The following is a 15825-nucleotide window of genomic DNA, read 5'->3' on the forward strand; positions in this document are numbered from 1 at the left end:
CACACACACACACACACACAGACACACACTTGAGTGTGGTCTTTGGAAATACTTGTGTTCGTAGTTGCTGGGTTGAGCCCAACTTTAATACAACCCATGGACTGCGGCCCATCAGGCTCCTCTGTCCGTGGCATTTCCCAGGCGAGGATACTGGGAGTGGGTTGCCATTTCCTTCTCCGGCGGGATCTTCCCGACCCAGGGATCAAACCCCAGTCTCCTGCGCGCGGATGCCTTGCCATCTGAACCAGGACATTGCTCATTCCCTAGGCAAAATACAAAGAATAGAGCTCGTGTTCTACTAAATGGAAAGATGATTTCAAAAACAGAAGCTGTCCTTTGTTGGTATCTTTGAATCTTTATGTAGTTTTCGTTGATTTTTACTGTTAAGGCTAACTGAACAAGGCAAGAGAGAAACCCCAGAATTGAAAAGCAATTGACGGTTTTGAAAGAAACATGTGCAGGTGAAGCTCTCTTCCTTTTTGAGAGATGGTTAAATGCAAAATCTTGATTCAACACATATGACTTTTGTGCACTTTCTTTCAAATCTCCATGACAAAACCCTAAGGCGTCCAGGAAGAAAGGAGTAGAGGGGCAGACAAAAAGAGCAACCTTTCCCCTTGGTGCCATCGCAACCAGCTGCTTAGTTCCTTCATCTCAAGGACTATCATCTGGGCTTCTCTGGTTTGTCTGATTCTTGTTTCGGGGACCGTTTCTCGTCACAAGGCTGTCAACAGTGGGGGTGGGGGTGTGTGTGGGGGGGGAGCCCTTCTTTCCATTCCACATGAGACCCAGTGGACAATCCAGGCCCTGCCCACTGCATTGAGTGTGCAGCAACAATATCAACGGTAATGCCGGTGAACAACGCGTATTCCTGGAATCCACTCCGTTGGCTACTGACTGTGTGTGGTGGTGGTCTGGAACCTAGACCTGGAAGCTTTCTGGATGATTGCAAATGACACCAAAGTCTGAGGACGATGGAAGATCTTCACATTTCTGCAAGAGCCACACACGTCCAGAAGGAACCACAAGACTTGCCTGAAATGGTCAAGGTATAAGTAATGGACTCAACGTTGGAAGGTCTCCACCTTTGCTATGGAAGTCAAACGATCGTTCTTTGAAATGAAAATGGAGCATAATGAACGTTCTCATGCTTCTAGAGCCTTTGAAAAGCCCTAACTTGTAGAAATCTGCTGTACGAGTTCCTTGAAAGCAAGAACCTCTATGTATGGATATGTCTTCATGCCTTAGATTGTGCCTCGAATATAGTGTACACATCAACCCAGGAAAGGAAAGAATTGAATCGCCAAACATACAAAGAGATCAAAAGTGCCGAGCCAAGTGACCCCTTGAGGCTTCCAAGAGCTTTTCTGTCTTTCACACACTAAGTAAATACTGAGCACCTACGATGAGCTAGGAGGCATATAATAAGTTTCAGGGAATAGAAGGCGGAGAGAAGAAGACACAGAGTTCCTGCTTTCACTGAGACGACTCTAATGATACATCACAGGCAGATCCTTTGAGAACCTATAGAGGGGCCTCTTCCCTCACCACAAAACCTGGGTGTCAGGGAAGGCTTTCCAGAGGCACCATTTCGTTGAGGTCCATAGGTTGAACCTAGGTAAACCAGGGTTGAGATGCAGGAAGAATTTCAGGCCGGGAAAATAGCATCTTGGAAGGCTATGTGACCAGGGAAACTTAGGACATTCAAGAAACGAAAAATGCCCTATGGGATGGAAGCCAAAGAGTGCAGAGGGCATTCCAGGCAAAAGACATCAGAGAAGAACGTGAGGAGCAAGCCTGAAGGGAAGTGGTCGTATCTTCAATATGCTGGGAAAATACGAGAGCCGTTGGAGCAGGGAGGTGACAGCATTGCATCTGCATTTCCAAAAGGTCATCTTGCTCCACATCACTAATGATTGGAGAGGCTCAACTCCAAACTCCAAGGAGGGACCACTTCACATGAGTCCGATTGGGCCTCACTGCAATGTCTGTCAATAACCAGTGCTGGAGAAGATGTGGAGCAAAGGGAACTCTCCTCCACGGGGAGTAGGAATGGGCGTGGGTAGAGCCGGTATGGAAAAGAATATGGAGGTTCCCGAAGGAACTAAAAGTGGAAGTAGCGTATGGTTCAGCAGTCCGACTCCCAGGCATGGACACACCCACGGTATAAGTGAACAAGATAGATGCCCCGTTTGGGCACATCTATCTGTGCGTGCGTGCGCACATGCGCATGCGCGATGGCCTGCGAGGCAGGGGGTGGGGCGGGGCTGGGGCTCTGGCGGGAGTCCGTGCAAGCCCCGGGATTGCCTGAGGCAAGCCAAAGGAGCCCCAGATGGAGACGGGACTGCCGGTCGTCGGGTGTCCTGGAAGCCGAATGCGAATGCGGAGGGGCTCGCGGGCCGCGCGGAGGCAACCCAGGTCTGCAGCGGGAGTCGGGGCCCCGGCCAGCCGCTCCCCGCGGCCCGGGAGGGGCTGGGGCTGCGGGGGGGGATCCAAGAATCGGGATGCGCGGCGGGGGCTAAAGGACCTCTTCTGGTAGGCAAAAAGCCTCGAGCACCCGGGATTCCCAGGTGGTCTCCCATCCAAGATCCTAACCGGGCCCGACCCTGCTTAGCTTCCGAGATCAGACGAGATCGGGCGCCTTCAGGCTGATACGGCCTGAGACAGTGGCGCTTGGCTCGGGGCGCCCTAAGAGCCTTGCGCTTCGCCTCCCTTTCGCTCTGCCCTGCAGGTCGGGCCAACGGGCCGCACCTCTCGTCGCGGGGCGTGCTGTACTTGAGCCGCACGACCCGCGACCGGACTCCAGCCTGCTGACGCCGGCCCGCCCCCCGGAACACCGCCAACACCAGAGCAGCAAGCGCCTGGCCGGGCCCGGGGGCCCGAGGGGCTTCCAGGACCCCCCATTGACCGGGAGGGCGTGCGTGCATGCGTGCGCGCGGGGCCTGGGGGCTGGGCTGAGGGGTGCGGAGGTCTCGGCGCCCTCCCACCCGCGGCAACTCCAGACCCGGCCGCGCTGGCTGAGCGGGGCCTCCCCCGGATCCCATTCGCTGCTCAGGCCCGCGCGGCCCCAGATGTGTCGGTCTTCGGCGCCCGCCGCCTCCCAACCCCAGCGGCCCAGGGGCCTCTGAACCTCCTGCGGGCCTAGGCGCAGCGAAACTTGAGCGCCCAACTTGCCCGGCACCTGTCCGGTGCCCAAACCCAGCAGAAGCCAGGGAGGCGCGGTCGACCGGAGCGCCTCAGCCCCTCCCCTTCGCACTACCGAGGCCCCCCCTTTGCCCCCACGCCAAGCCTTCGACCTTCCTGAGAGAGCAGACGAGCCACAGGCAGGCACACAGACAGACACACAGACACTCGCATGCACCCACGCCAAGGGAGACAGCTGGCCTGCGCAAGCTCCTCAGCCAGAGCCAGAGCGCCTGGGAGAGGCGGGGGCAAGACGAACGGGCCGGCGGCTGGCTGTCAGGAGATACAGAGGCAGAAATACATGAAGATTCCGAGACAGACTCCAAGACGGCAAGAGGAGATACAGACACACACACACACACACACACACACACAGACACACACTTGAGTGTGGTCTTTGGAAATACTTGTGTTCGTAGTTGCTGGGTTGAGCCCAACTTTAATACAACCCATGGACTGCGGCCCATCAGGCTCCTCTGTCCGTGGCATTTCCCAGGCGAGGATACTGGGAGTGGGTTGCCATTTCCTTCTCCGGCGGGATCTTCCCGACCCAGGGATCAAACCCCAGTCTCCTGCGCGCGGATGCCTTGCCATCTGAACCAGGACATTGCTCATTCCCTAGGCAAAATACAAAGAATAGAGCTCGTGTTCTACTAAATGGAAAGATGATTTCAAAAACAGAAGCTGTCCTTTGTTGGTATCTTTGAATCTTTATGTAGTTTTCGTTGATTTTTACTGTTAAGGCTAACTGAACAAGGCAAGAGAGAAACCCCAGAATTGAAAAGCAATTGACGGTTTTGAAAGAAACATGTGCAGGTGAAGCTCTCTTCCTTTTTGAGAGATGGTTAAATGCAAAATCTTGATTCAACACATATGACTTTTGTGCACTTTCTTTCAAATCTCCATGACAAAACCCTAAGGCGTCCAGGAAGAAAGGAGTAGAGGGGCAGACAAAAAGAGCAACCTTTCCCCGTGGTGCCATGGCAACCAGCTGCTTAGTTCCTTCATCTCAAGGACTATCATCTGGGCTTCTCTGGTTTGTCTGATTCTTGTTTCGGGGACCGTTTCTCGTCACAAGGCTGTCAACAGTGGGGGTGGGGGTGTGTGTGTGGGGGGGGGAGCCCTTCTTTCCATTCCACATGAGACCCAGTGGACAATCCAGGCCCTGCCCACTGCATTGAGTGTGCAGCAACAATATCAACGGTAATGCCGGTGAACAACGCGAATTCCTGGAATCCACTCCATTGGATACTGACTGTGTGTGGTGGTGGTCTGGAACCTAGACCTGGAAGCTTTCTGGATGATTGCAAATGACACCAAAGTCTGAGGACGATGGAAGATCTTCACATTTCTGCAAGAGCCACACACCTCCAGAAGGAACCACAAGACTTGCCTGAAATGGTCAAGGTATAAGTCTTGGACTCAACGTTGGAAGGTCTCCACCTTTGCTATGGAAGTCAAACGATCGTTCTTTGAAATGAAAATGGAGCATACTGAACGTTCACATGCTTCTAGAGCATTTGAAAAGCCCTAACTTGTAGAAATCTGCTGTACGAGTTCCTTGAAAGCAAGAACCTCTATGTATGGATATGTCTTCATGCCTTAGATTGTGCCTCGAATATAGTGTACACATCAACCCAGGAAAGGAAAGAATTGACTCGCCAAATATACAAAGAGATCAAAAGTGCCGAGCCAAGTGACCCCTTGAGGCTTCCAAGAGCTTTTCTGTCTTTCACACACTAAGTAAATACTGAGCACCTACGATGAGCTAGGAGGCATGTAATAAGTTTCAGGGAATAGAAGGCGGAGAGAAGAAGACACAGAGTTCCTGCTTTCACTGAGACGACTCTAATGATACATCACAGGCAGATCCTTTGAGAACCTATAGAGGGGCCTCTTCCCTCACCACAAAACCTGGGTGTCAGGGAAGGCTTTCCAGAGGCACCATTTCGTTGAGGTCCATAGGTTGAACCTAGGTAAACCAGGGTTGAGTTGCAGGAAGAATTTCAGGCCGGGAAAATAGCATCTTGGAAGGCTATGTGACCAGGGAAACTTAGGACATTCAAGAAACGAAAAATGCCCTATGGGATGGAAGCCAAAGAGTGCAGAGGGCATTCCAGGCAAAAGACATCAGAGAAGAACGTGAGGAGCAAGCCTGAAGGGAAGTGGTCGTATCTTCAATATGCTGGGAAAATACGAGAGCCGTTGGAGCAGGGAGGTGACAGCATTGCATCTGCATTTCCAAAAGGTCATCTTGCTCCACATCACTAATGATTGGAGAGGCTCAACTCCAAACTCCAAGGAGGGACCACTTCACATGAGTCCGATTGGGCCTCACTGCAATGTCTGTCAATAACCAGTGCTGGAGAAGATGTGGAGCAAAGGGAACTCTCCTCCACGGGGAGTAGGAATGGGCGTGGGTAGAGCCGGTATGGAAAAGAATATGGAGGTTCCCGAAGGAACTAAAAGTGGAAGTAGCGTATGGTTCAGCAGTCCGACTCCCAGGCATGGACACACCCACGGTATAAGTGAACAAGATAGATGCCCCGTTTGGGCACATCTATCTGTGCGTGCGTGCGCACATGCGCATGCGCGATGGCCTGCGAGGCAGGGGGTGGGGCGGGGGCTGGGGCTCTGGCGGGAGTCCGTGCAAGCCCCGGGATTGCCTGAGGTAAGCCAAAGGAGCCCCAGATGGAGACGGGACTGCCGGTCGTCGGGTGTCCTGGAAGCCGAATGCGAATGCGGAGGGGCTCGCGGGCCGCGCGGAGGCAACCCAGGTCTGCAGCGGGAGTCGGGGCCCCGGCCAGCCGCTCCCCGCGGCCCGGGAGGGGCTGGGGCTGCGGGGGGGGATCCAAGAATCGGGACGCGCGGCGGGGGCTAAAGGACCTCTTCTGGTAGGCAAAAAGCCTCGAGCACCCGGGATTCCAGGTGGTCTCCCATCCAAGATCCTAACCAGGCCCGACCCTGCTTAGCTTCCGAGATCAGACGAGATCGGGCGCCTTCAGGCTGATAGGGCCGGAGCCGGAGGTGGTTGGCGCCGTTCGCTCTAAGAGCCTTGCGCTTCGCCTCCCTTTCGCTCTGCCCTGCAGGTCGGGCCAACGGGCCGCACCTCTCGTCGCGGGGCGTGCTGTACTTGAGCCGCAAGACCCGCGACCGGACTCCAGCCTGCTGATGCCAGCCCGCCCCCCGAACACCGCCAACACCAGAGCAGCAAGCGCCTGGCCGGGCCCGGGGGCCCGAGGGGCTTCCAGGACCCCCCATTGACCGGGAGGGCGTGCGTGCATGCGTGCGCGCGGGGCCTGGGGGCTGGGCTGAGGGGTGCGGAGGTCTCGGCGCCCTCCCACCCCCGGCCACTCCAGACCTGGCCGCGCTGGCTGAGCGGGGCCTCCCCCGGATCCCATTCACTGCTCAGGCCCGCGTGGCCCCGGAGATGTCGGTCTTCGGCGCCCGCCGCCTCCCAACCCCCGCGGCCCAGGGGCCTCTGAACCTCCTGCGGGCCTAGGCGCAGCGAAACTTGAGAGCCCAACTTGCCCGGCACCTGTCCGGTGCCCAAACCCACCAGAAGCCAGGAAGGCGCGGTCGAGCGGAGCGCCTCAGCCCCTCCCCTTCGCACTACCGAGGCCCCCCCTTTGCCCCCACGCCAAGCCTTCGACCTTCCTGAGAGAGCAGACGAGCCACAGGCAGGCACACAGACAGACACACAGACACTCGCACGCACCCACGCCAAGGGAGACAGCTGGCCTGCGCAAGCTCCTCAGCCAGAGCCAGAGCGCCTGGGAGAGGCGGGGGCCAGACGAACGGGCCGGCGGCTGGCTGTCAGGAGATACAGAGGCAGAAATACATGAAGATTCCGAGACAGATTCCAAGACGGCAAGAGGAGATACAGACACACACACACACACACACACACACACACACACACACACTCTTGAGTGTGGTCTTTGGAAATACTTGTGTTCGTAGTTGCTGGGTTGAGCCCAACTTTAATACAACCCATGGACTGCGGCCCATCAGGCTCCTCTGTCCGTGGCATTTCCCAGGCGAGGATACTGGGAGTGGGTTGCCATTTCCTTCTCCGGCGGGATCTTCCCGACCCAGGGATCAAACCCCAGTCTCCTGCGCGCGGATGCCTTGCCATCTGAACCAGGACATTGCTAATTCCCTAGGCAAAATACAAAGAATAGAGCTCGTGTTCTACTAAATGGAAAGATGATTTCAAAAACAGAAGCTGTCCTTTGTTGGTATCTTTGAATCTTTATGTAGTTTTCGTTGATTTTTACTGTTAAGGCTAACTGAACAAGGCAAGAGAGAAACCCCAGAATTGAAAAGCAATTGACGGTTTTGAAAGAAACATGTGCAGGTGAAGCTCTCTTCCTTTTTGAGAGATGGTTAAATGCAAAATCTTGATTCAACACATATGACTTTTGTGCACTTTCTTTCAAATCTCCATGACAAAACCCTAAGGCGTCCAGGAAGAAAGGAGTAGAGGGGCAGACAAAAAGAGCAACCTTTCCCCTTGGTGCCATCGCAACCAGCTGCTTAGTTCCTTCATCTCAAGGACTATCATCTGGGCTTCTCTGGTTTGTCTGATTCTTGTTTCGGGGACCGTTTCTCGTCACAAGGCTGTCAACAGTGGGGGTGGGGGTGTGTGTGGGGGGGGGAGCCCTTCTTTCCATTCCACATGAGACCCAGTGGACAATCCAGGCCCTGCCCACTGCATTGAGTGTGCAGCAACAATATCAACGGTAATGCCGGTGAACAACGCGTATTCCTGGAATCCACTCCGTTGGCTACTGACTGTGTGTGGTGGTGGTCTGGAACCTAGACCTGGAAGCTTTCTGGATGATTGCAAATGACACCAAAGTCTGAGGACGATGGAAGATCTTCACATTTCTGCAAGAGCCACACACCTCCAGAAGGACCACAAGACTTGCCTGAAACGGTCAAGGTATAAGTCTTGGACTCAACGTTGGAAGGTCTCCACCTTTGCTATGGAAGTCAAACGATCTTTCTTTGAAATGAAAATGGAGCATACTGAACGTTCACATGCTTCTAGAGCATTTGAAAAGCCCTAACTTGTAGAAATCTGCTGTACGAGTTCCTTGAAAGCAAGAACCTCTATGTATGGATATGTCTTCATGCCTTAGATTGTGCCTCGAATATAGTGTACACATCAACCCAGGAAAGGAAAGAATTGACTCGCCAAATATACAAAGAGATCAAAAGTGCCGAGCCAAGTGACCCCTTGAGGCTTCCAAGAGCTTTTCTGTCTTTCACACACTAAGTAAATACTGAGCACCTACGATGAGCTAGGAGGCATGTAATAAGTTTCAGGGAATAGAAGGTGGAGAGAAGAAGACACAGAGTTCCTGCTTTCACTGAGACGACTCTAATGATACATCACAGGCAGATCCTTTGAGAACCTATAGAGGGGCCTCTTCCCTCACCACAAAACCTGGGTGTCAGGGAAGGCTTTCCAGAGGCACCATTTCGTTGAGGTCCATAGGTTGAACCTAGGTAAACCAGGGTTGAGTTGCAGGAAGAATTTCAGGCAGGGAAAATAGCATCTTGGAAGGCTATGTGACCAGGGAAACTTAGGACATTCAAGAAACGAAAAATGCCCTATGGGATGGAAGCCAAAGAGTGCAGAGGGCATTCCAGGCAAAAGACATCAGAGAAGAACGTGAGGAGCAAGCCTGAAGGGAAGTGGTCGTATCTTCAATATGCTGGGAAAATACGAGAGCCGTTGGAGCAGGGAGGTGACAGCATTGCATCTGCATTTCCAAAAGGTCATCTTGCTCCACATCACTAATGATTGGAGAGGCTCAACTCCAAACTCCAAGGAGGGACCACTTCACATGAGTCCGATTGGGCCTCACTGCAATGTCTGTCAATAACCAGTGCTGGAGAAGATGTGGAGCAAAGGGAACTCTCCTCCACGGGGAGTAGGAATGGGCGTGGGTAGAGCCGGTATGGAAAAGAATATGGAGGTTCCCGAAGGAACTAAAAGTGGAAGTAGCATATGGTTCAGCAGTCCGACTCCCAGGCATGGACACACCCACGGTATAAGTGAACAAGATAGATGCCCCGTTTGGGCACATCTATCTGTGCGTGCGTGCGCACATGCGCATGCGCGATGGCCTGCGAGGCAGGGGGTGGGGCGGGGCTGGGGCTCTGGCGGGAGTCCGTGCAAGCCCCGGGATTGCCTGAGGCAAGCCAAAGGAGCCCCAGATGGAGACGGGACTGCCGGTCGTCGGGTGTCCTGGAAGCCGAATGCGAATGCGGAGGGGCTCGCGGGCCGCGCGGAGGCAACCCAGGTCTGCAGCGGGAGTCGGGGCCCCGGCCAGCCGCTCCCCGCGGCCCGGGAGGGGCTGGGGCTGCGGGGGGGGATCCAAGAATAGGGACGCGCGGCGGGGGCTAAAGGACCTCTTCTGGTAGGCAAAAAGCCTCGAGCACCCGGGATTCCCAGGTGGTCTCCCATCCAAGATCCTAACCGGGCCCGACCCTGCTTAGCTTCCGAGATCAGACGAGATCGGGCGCCTTCAGGCTGATAGGGCCGGAGCCGGAGGCCATTGGCGCCGTGGGCTCTAAGAGCCTTGCGCTTCGCCTCCCTTTCGCTCTGCCCTGCAGGTCGGGCCAACGGGCCGCACCTCTCGTCGCGGGGCGTGCTGTACTTGAGCCGCAAGACCCGCGACCGGACTCCAGCCTGCTGATGCCAGCCCGCCCCCCGAACACCGCCAACACCAGAGCAGCAAGCGCCTGGCCGGGCCCGGGGGCCCGAGGGGCTTCCAGGACCCCCCATTGACCGGGAGGGCGTGCGTGCATGCGTTCGCGCGGGGCCTGGGGGCTGGGCTGAGGGGTGTGGAGGTCTCGGCGCCCTCCCACCCCCGGCCAATCCAGACCTGGCCGCGCTGGCTGAGCGGGGCCTCCCCCGGATCCCATTCGCTGCTCAGGCCCGCGCGGCCCCGGAGGTGTCGGTCTTCGGTGCCCGCCGCCTCCCAACCCCCGCGGCCCAAGGGCCTCTGAACCTCCTGCGGGCCTAGGCGCAGCGAAACTTGAGAGCCCAACTTGCCCGGCACCTGTCCGGTGCCCAAACCCACCAGAAGCCAGGAAGGCGCGGTCGAGCGGAGCACCTCAGCCCCTCCCCTACGCACTACCGAGGCCCCCCCTTTGCCCCCACGCCAAGCCTTCGACCTTCCTGAGAGAGCAGACGAGCCACAGGCAGGCACACAGACAGACACACAGACACTCGCACGCACCCACGCCAAGGGAGACAGCTGGCCTGCGCAAGCTCCTCAGCCAGAGCCAGAGCGCCTGGGAGAGGCGGGGGCCAGACGAACGGGCCGGCGGCTGGCTGTCAGGAGATATAGAGGCAGAAATACATGAAGATTCCGAGACAGACTCCAAGACGGCAAGAGGAGATACACACACACACACACACACACACACACACAGACACACACTTGAGTGTGGTCTTTGGAAATACTTGTGTTCGTAGTTGCTGGGTTGAGCCCAACTTTAATACAACCCATGGACTGCGGCCCATCAGGCTCCTCTGTCCGTGGCATTTCCCAGGCGAGGATACTGGGAGTGGGTTGCCATTTCCTTCTCCGGCGGGATCTTCCCGACCCAGGGATCAAACCCCAGTCTCCTGCGCGCGGATGCCTTGCCATCTGAACCAGGACATTGCTAATTCCCTAGGCAAAATACAAAGAATAGAGCTCGTGTTCTGCTAAATGGAAAGATGATTTCAAAAACAGAAGCTGTCCTTTGTTGGTATCTTTGAATCTTTATGTAGTTTTCGTTGATTTTTACTGTTAAGGCTAACTGAACAAGGCAAGAGAGAAACCCCAGAATTGAAAAGCAATTGACGGTTTTGAAAGAAACATGTGCAGGTGAAGCTCTCTTCCTTTTTGAGAGATGGTTAAATGCAAAATCTTGATTCAACACATATGACTTTTGTGCACTTTCTTTCAAATCCCCATGACAAAACCCTAAGGCGTCCAGGAAGAAAGGAGTAGAGCAGACAAAAAGAGCAACCTTTCCCCTTGGTGCCATCGCAACCAGCTGCTTAGTTCCTTCATCTCAAGGACTATCATCTGGGCTTCTCTGGTTTGTCTGATTCTTGTTTCGGGGACCGTTTCTCGTCACAAGGCTGTCAACAGTGGGGGTGGGGGTGTGTGTGGGGGGGGAGCCCTTCTTTCCATTCCACATGAGACCCAGTGGACAATCCAGGCCCTGCCCACTGCATTGAGTGTGCAGCAACAATATCAACGGTAATGCCTGTGAACAACGCGTATTCCTGGAATCCACTCCGTTGGCTACTGACTGTGTGTGGTAGTGGTCTGGAACCTAGACCTGGAAGCTTTCTGGATGATTGCAAATGACACCAAAGTCTGAGGACGATGGAAGATCTTCACATTTCTGCAAGAGCCACACACGTCCAGAAGGAACCACAAGACTTGCCTGAAATGGTCAAGGTATAAGTAATGGACTCAACGTTGGAAGGTCTCCACCTTTGCTATGGAAGTCAAACGATCGTTCTTTGAAATGAAAATGGAGCATAATGAACGTTCTCATGCTTCTAGAGCCTTTGAAAAGCCCTAACTTGTAGAAATCTGCTGTACGAGTTCCTTGAAAGCAAGAACCTCTATGTATGGATATGTCTTCATGCCTTAGATTGTGCCTCGAATATAGTGTACACATCAACCCAGGAAAGGAAAGAATTGAATCGCCAAACATACAAAGAGATCAAAAGTGCCGAGCCAAGTGACCCCTTGAGGCTTCCAAGAGCTTTTCTGTCTTTCACACACTAAGTAAATACTGAGCACCTACGATGAGCTAGGAGGCATATAATAAGTTTCAGGGAATAGAAGGCGGAGAGAAGAAGACACAGAGTTCCTGCTTTCACTGAGACGACTCTAATGATACATCACAGGCAGATCCTTTGAGAACCTATAGAGGGGCCTCTTCCCTCACCACAAAACCTGGGTGTCAGGGAAGGCTTTCCAGAGGCACCATTTCGTTGAGGTCCATAGGTTGAACCTAGGTAAACCAGGGTTGAGATGCAGGAAGAATTTCAGGCCGGGAAAATAGCATCTTGGAAGGCTATGTGACCAGGGAAACTTAGGACATTCAAGAAACGAAAAATGCCCTATGGGATGGAAGCCAAAGAGTGCAGAGGGCATTCCAGGCAAAAGACTTCAGAGAAGAACGTGAGGAGCAAGCCTGAAGGGAAGTGGTCGTATCTTCAATATGCTGGGAAAATACGAGAGCCGTTGGAGCAGGGAGGTGACAGCATTGCATCTGCATTTCCAAAAGGTCATCTTGCTCCACATCACTAACGATTGGAGAGGCTCAACTCCAAACTCCAAGGAGGGACCACTTCACATGAGTCCGATTGGGCCTCACTGCAATGTCTGTCAATAACCAGTGCTGGAGAAGATGTGGAGCAAAGGGAACTCTCCTCCACGGTGAGTAGGAATGGGCGTGGGTAGAGCCGGTATGGAAAAGAATATGGAGGTTCCCGAAGGAACTAAAAGTGGAAGTAGCGTATGGTTCAGCAGTCCGACTCCCAGGCATGGACACACCCACGGTATAAGTGAACAAGATAGATGCCCCGTTTGGGCACATCTATCTGTGCGTGCGTGCGCACATGCGCATGCGCGATGGCCTGCGAGGCAGGGGGTGGGGCGGGGCTGGGGCTCTGGCGGGAGTCCGTGCAAGCCCCGGGATTGCCTGAGGCAAGCCAAAGGAGCCCCAGATGGAGACGGGACTGCCGGTCGTCGGGTGTCCTGGAAGCCGAATGCGAATGCGGAGGGGCTCGCGGGCCGCGCGGAGGCAACCCAGGTCTGCAGCGGGAGTCGGGGCCCCGGCCAGCCGCTCCCCGCGGCCCGGGAGGGGCTGGGGCTGCGGGGGGGGATCCAAGAATCGGGATGCGCGGCGGGGGCTAAAGGACCTCTTCTGGTAGGCAAAAAGCCTCGAGCACCCGGGATTCCCAGGTGGTCTCCCATCCAAGATCCTAACCAGGCCCGACCCTGCTTAGCTTCCGAGATCAGACGAGATCGGGCGCCTTCAGGCTGATACGGCCTGAGACAGTGGCGCTTGGCTCGGGGCGCCCTAAGAGCCTTGCGCTTCGCCTCCCTTTCGCTCTGCCCTGCAGGTCGGGCCAACGGGCCGCACCTCTCGTCGCGGGGCGTGCTGTACTTGAGCCGCACGACCCGCGACCGGACTCCAGCCTGCTGACGCCGGCCCGCCCCCCGGAACACCGCCAACACCAGAGCAGCAAGCGCCTGGCCGGGCCCGGGGGCCCGAGGGGCTTCCAGGACCCCCCATTGACCGGGAGGGCGTGCGTGCATGCGTGCGCGCGGGGCCTGGGGGCTGGGCTGAGGGGTGCGGAGGTCTCGGCGCCCTCCCACCCGCGGCAACTCCAGACCCGGCCGCGCTGGCTGAGCGGGGCCTCCCCCGGATCCCATTCGCTGCTCAGGCCCGCGCGGCCCCAGATGTGTCGGTCTTCGGCGCCCGCCGCCTCCCAACCCCAGCGGCCCAGGGGCCTCTGAACCTCCTGCGGGCCTAGGCGCAGCGAAACTTGAGCGCCCAACTTGCCCGGCACCTGTCCGGTGCCCAAACCCAGCAGAAGCCAGGGAGGCGCGGTCGACCGGAGCGCCTCAGCCCCTCCCCTTCGCACTACCGAGGCCCCCCCTTTGCCCCCACGCCAAGCCTTCGACCTTCCTGAGAGAGCAGACGAGCCACAGGCAGGCACACAGACAGACACACAGACACTCGCATGCACCCACGCCAAGGGAGACAGCTGGCCTGCGCAAGCTCCTCAGCCAGAGCCAGAGCGCCTGGGAGAGGCGGGGGCAAGACGAACGGGCCGGCGGCTGGCTGTCAGGAGATACAGAGGCAGAAATACATGAAGATTCCGAGACAGACTCCAAGACGGCAAGAGGAGATACAGACACACACACACACACACACACACACACACACACACACACACTTGAGTGTGGTCTTTGGAAATACTTGTGTTCGTAGTTGCTGGGTTGAGCCCAACTTTAATACAACCCATGGACTGCGGCCCATCAGGCTCCTCTGTCCGTGGCATTTCCCAGGCGAGGATACTGGGAGTGGGTTGCCATTTCCTTCTCCGGCGGGATCTTCCCGACCCAGGGATCAAACCCCAGTCTCCTGCGCGCGGATGCCTTGCCATCTGAACCAGGACATTGCTAATTCCCTAGGCAAAATACAAAGAATAGAGCTCGTGTTCTACTAAATGGAAAGATGATTTCAAAAACAGAAGCTGTCCTTTGTTGGTATCTTTGAATCTTTATGTAGTTTTCGTTGATTTTTACTGTTAAGGCTAACTGAACAAGGCAAGAGAGAAACCCCAGAATTGAAAAGCAATGGACGTTTTTGAAAGAAACATGTGCAGGTGAAGCTCTCTTCCTTTTTGAGAGATGGTTAAATGCAAAATCTTGATTCAACACATATGACTTTTGTGCACTTTCTTTCCAATCTCCATGACGAAGCCCTAAGGTGTCCAGGAAGAAAGGAGTAGAGGGGCAGACAAAAAGAGCAACCTTTCCCCTTGGTGCCATCTCAACCAGCTGCTTAGTTCCTTCATCTCAAGGACTATCATCTGGGCTTCTCTGGTTTGTCTGATTCTTGTTTCGGGGACCGTTTCTAGTCACAAGGCTGTCAACAGTGGGGGTGGTGTGTGTGTGTGGGGGGAAGCCCTTCTTTCCATTCCACATGAGACCCAGTGGACAATCCAGGCCCTGCCCACTGCATTGAGTGTGCAGCAACAATATCAACGGTAATGCGGGTGAACAACACGTATTCCTGGAATCCACTCCGTTGGCTACTGACTGTGTGTGGTGGTGGTCTGGAACCTAGACCTGGAAGCTTTCTGGATGATTGCAAATGACACCAAAGTCTGAGGACGATGGAAGATCTTCACATTTCTGCAAGAGCCACACACCTCCAGAAGGAACCACAAGACTTGCCTGAAATGGTCAAGGTATAAGTAATGGACTCAACGTTGGAAGGTCTCCACCTTTGCTATGGAAGTCAAACGATCGTTCTTTGAAATGAAAATGGAGCATAATGAACGTTCTCATGCTTCTAGAGCCTTTGAAAAGCCCTAACTTGTAGAAATCTGCTGTACGAGTTCCTTGAAAGCAAGAACCTCTATGTATGGATATGTCTTCATGCCTTAGATTGTGCCTCGAATATAGTGTACACATCAACCCAGGAAAGGAAAGAATTGAATCGCCAAACATACAAAGAGATCAAAAGTGCCGAGCCAAGTGACCCCTTGAGGCTTCCAAGAGCTTTTCTGTCTTTCACACACTAAGTAAATACTGAGCACCTACGATGAGCTAGGAGGCATATAATAAGTTTCAGGGAATAGAAGGCGGAGAGAAGAAGACACAGAGTTCCTGCTTTCACTGAGACGACTCTAATGATACATCACAGGCAGATCCTTTGAGAACCTACAGAGGGGCCTCTTCCCTCACCACAAAACCTGGGTGTCAGGGAAGGCTTTCCAGAGGCACCATTTCGTTGAGGTCCATAGGTTGAACCTAGGTAAACCAGGGTTGAGATGCAGGAAGAATTTCAGGCCGGGAAAATAGCATC

General features: G+C 54.8%; 4 pseudogenes; all 4 read right to left on the reverse strand.

Annotated features, from left to right (window-relative positions):
- Positions 1–2545: 2545 nt before the first annotated feature.
- Positions 2546–2665, reverse strand: LOC147350676 (5S ribosomal RNA; annotated as a pseudogene).
- Positions 2666–6087: 3422 nt separating this feature from the next.
- Positions 6088–6206, reverse strand: LOC147350677 (5S ribosomal RNA; annotated as a pseudogene).
- Positions 6207–9627: 3421 nt separating this feature from the next.
- Positions 9628–9747, reverse strand: LOC147350678 (5S ribosomal RNA; annotated as a pseudogene).
- Positions 9748–13159: 3412 nt separating this feature from the next.
- Positions 13160–13279, reverse strand: LOC147350679 (5S ribosomal RNA; annotated as a pseudogene).
- Positions 13280–15825: the final 2546 nt, after the last annotated feature.

This window comes from Bos grunniens, chromosome 20 (genome assembly GCF_055505025.1).
Source record: "Bos grunniens cultivar Pamir isolate PY7600 chromosome 20, Bosgru_T2T1.0, whole genome shotgun sequence".
NCBI classification, from domain to species: Eukaryota; Metazoa; Chordata; class Mammalia; order Artiodactyla; family Bovidae; genus Bos; species Bos grunniens.